This window comes from Buceros rhinoceros, unplaced genomic scaffold (genome assembly GCF_000710305.1).
Source record: "Buceros rhinoceros silvestris isolate BGI_N320 unplaced genomic scaffold, ASM71030v1 scaffold36471, whole genome shotgun sequence".
NCBI lineage: Eukaryota > Metazoa > Chordata > Aves > Bucerotiformes > Bucerotidae > Buceros > Buceros rhinoceros.
In genome coordinates this window covers 25459-29076 of record NW_010394310.1, presented here as the reverse complement: position 1 = coordinate 29076, position 3618 = coordinate 25459, and positions in this window count along the sequence as shown.

Below are 3618 nucleotides of genomic sequence, written 5' to 3'. Positions count from 1 at the left end.
CGGACCGCACGGTTGCACGGTTTGTAGCAGAGCCGGGGGACCCGTTTCCTAGGAGAATTCCAGCAATTAAACCCCAGCCGGCTCCTGTTTGCCATTTGCTGGTTTGCTTAATTAGGTGGAGAAACGATTAAGCTCTTCCACGTGGGCTCCAGCATATGTTCGGGGCCTGCCGTGGTGCGATCGCAGGGTGGTTGTGGTGGGCTGGGCAATTAGGATTTTTTTAATGGATGGCAAAGGCTGTGCTGCCAGTGCCCAGGACTTTTAGTAACGCTTCTGCTGGCGCCAGGCTGCGCTTAGCGCTGGGCAGAAACCAGCTCTCTGGACGCCATCCATGTGCGTGGCAAGGGGCTGCGTGGTTTGGTGCTGGAGCTGAGCTCCCCGCCCCACCTGCCAGTGACCCACTTATCCTTAAGGCACCTTCCCCAGCTGCGTTTTGGGCTTCAGCCCCCACTCGCGGGAAATATAAACCAAAAAATGCGCTTATTCTGGGCTTGCCTTCTCCAGACGGGATAATTTGGGAGGGAGGCTGAATGCAGCTGGCTGCTGCCGGTTACTGTAGCCATGGCTGGCTGCTTTGGCTTCATTAATACCTGATGTCAGGTCGGTTTGTCCCAGGGACACCTTGTTTCGCCCCATGAAGTCCATGTCCCAGGAGCTCGCCTGTGTGAGATACCATCTCCCAGAGGCAGCTGTCCCCAGGTTGGAAAATCTGCTGGGTTAGCTCAGACCTGCTAAAACACTGCCTGATTGGAACTGGTTTAACCAACAGCTAACCCAGCACCTGGAGGTAAGCAAACATTTCCTCCTCCCGCAAACACCGCCACAGACAGCGCTGACGTCCCTGCAGCTCACCGCAGGCGGGTCCCACAACCCTGCCGTCGCCGGGTACCTATGAACTGTCACGGGGGGGGTTCACACAACCAAAGTGAGGAGGGGATTTAACCCAAGAGAAGAAAAGCTGTGCACGGAAATATTCTTTCCTGCCGTACTGGCTTTGCAGGCAGTTGTTAGCAGCACTGCAAGGCTCTGCCTTATTTCATGACTTGAGAGGAGAGATTTATTGATAGTGGGTGCGCTGGGTAATTAAACACAAAGTCAAAGCGAGATCCGTTCACCAGCACAGCCCAGTGGGTTAATACAATAGTGTCTCTAGTCCCCTGAACGAGACAACCAGGGAACCAGAGCATCCATCCGTATCCCTGTGATTAAGGGAGCAGCGTACCCGAGCCGTGGAGATGGCTGGAAAACCTGTACGTCCTGGGTGAGCAGGGAAGCCCGTCGCATACCGGCAGTGGTGTAACATCAGGATACTGACTGCAAGCAGGACCGAACCGCTCCCGGAATACCATGACAACAAGGACCGCAGCCACACCGTGCCGTATTAGTGCTAGAACTGCAACACCACCACAGCAGTGCAGAGCCAAACACATGACGCTGTGACCCGGCTCCAGCAATTCCAGTTGAAAGGCAGATATTTAATGGGACCTGATGGTTTTTCCCACATGAGATCGATGCAGTCAAAATGGGACAACCTAAAGGATATGCTGATCAATCAAAGTGGGGAGGCTTAAAAGTCACTGAAACCTGGCTGGGCAGCACATCCCCCTCAGAGCACATACGAGAGATGGGGCGAGCTCGGCAGCACGACGGGGACTGTTTCAGGGTTGCCGCCGGCCGTACCTGCCCGATCGCTTGCTAGCAAGAAGCAGGGCAGCTTATCTGGGATGTGTGACCAGCAAAACTATTTCTCCTGCTTCTTCTCCTCCTCTGAAAACATGCAAAAGATGAGCAGAGGGGAAAAAAGCACAAACCCTAATTATGTTTTCAGCTGTGAGCACCCTGGAGCAACAGCTCTCATTTATCTGTGCAGCTCCAAATCCAGCCAGACTTTGCCTGCAATCAGCCTCAGTGGGGAAAAGGAGAAGCTGAAGGTCCAGCTGATGTTAGGGTTGGTAGCAAAGTGTGACTCCACCCTCTTCCCTCGTCATCTAAACCTGCGCTCTCAATAACGCACCCATGTCCCCGCTGGCTTGTAATTAATGCACTTTGCCCTCTGTTTATTACAATGCCCTGTTCTGCGCTGGCTTAATGATTTACTGCTTCATCTGCTCTTATCACCTCCCGAAGGAGCTGGCTTCGTCTTGATTTATAGATAATGCACCCAACCGGCTGCGCCTGGAGCAGCAGAGAGGTTGGCGAGGAGCCTGACTAGGTGTGCACCTCCTCTTGCCCTACCTTGGCAGACACAGATAGTCTCTTTTCAGCCAAACCCTGGTGCTTTTGAGTTCTCTAAAGGTCTTGTCTGCCTTTTTTTTTTTTTTGAAAGTTTTTATTTAATGCATCAATAATGTCTCAGTCAGGGCATCACTCCCATTATTCCCAGCTTGGAAATGACAATTTAAAGTTTACCACTGGAAGCAGCTTGCAGGCATCGCCCCTGCAATTAACTGTGCCCTTCAACCTCTGCAAATCAGGCAGTTCAGACACACCAGAGCTGGTTTGCTACCACGGGACCTGCTGCCTGGCTCTTGGAGCCTCTGCAGGTGACAGGGACAGTCCCCGGGGAAAGGCTGACTCAGTGAAGAGGAGAAATGTCTTGGCTTGCACAAAAAATAAAAGGGCTGAGCTCAGGCTGGGGAATGCCACCAAGGTGCATATCTGGACTAATGAAGCTATTTCCAGCCCTCTCAGGACCCAGGTTTGGGTCTCCTTGTGCTGAATCCGAGACTGCAGGAGGGCAGCAAAGCCAACAGACTGACAGCAGCTGAGGTCCTTCGGCCAAAAAAGCATCGTCCTCCATCAGCCCATTCCCTGCCCTGTGTGTATCTCTGAGCACAGCCCAAACGCTGGCAGGCTGGGAGGGAAGGCAGCAGTCCACGACTGAGGTGACTGGAGGAGAAGACACGGAGGTGAGATAGCTGTGCCTGAAAGAGGGCAGAGGAGCCACCCAAGAGATGTCAGGAGAGGCATCGCCTGCAGAAACAAGCTCTGCCTGCCTGCGCCGCCTCGCTCCATTACCAGCCCTGTCTCACTCGGCTGCAGAGGCACTTCGAAGCAGAGCAGCACTTCCATTAGCTCCCCCAGGAGCTGGATCCCTAATGCATTAATGTCAGGCTAATGCCCCACTCTGAACCATTTCATCCCATTATTGTCGGTTTTTCTTCTATCTCTGCCCCCATCTGCACCCGGGAGAATTAACGGGGATGCTCAGCCACCACATTCCTCGTTACTAATACTCATGAGTCCAGCCACGTCTGCAAACCCAGGAAAGCAACTTTGCTGCCTCTAAAGGATCCTTTGGGGTTTTAGACTCAGGTTAAAAATTATCATCATCATTGGAACATACTGGGCTCAATTGCCGGGTAGGGTCTGAAGGGCCATCAGGTGCTGCAGGAGCTCGTGCAGCAGCCGCTGACAGACACACGGGATTGAGCGAGTCCGAAAATAAAGGATCGCCACAATGGGAGAAGCTCAAACTGGGATGAAAGCTTCAAACTGGGGATGCTGGACCTGAAGTCGATTTAATAGACACAATGGACCCGCCTGAAAAGAGACACTGGGGGAGAGAGTGAGGAAGAAGGACTAGTGGGGAGGTTATACTGCTCTCTGCCTGCTACC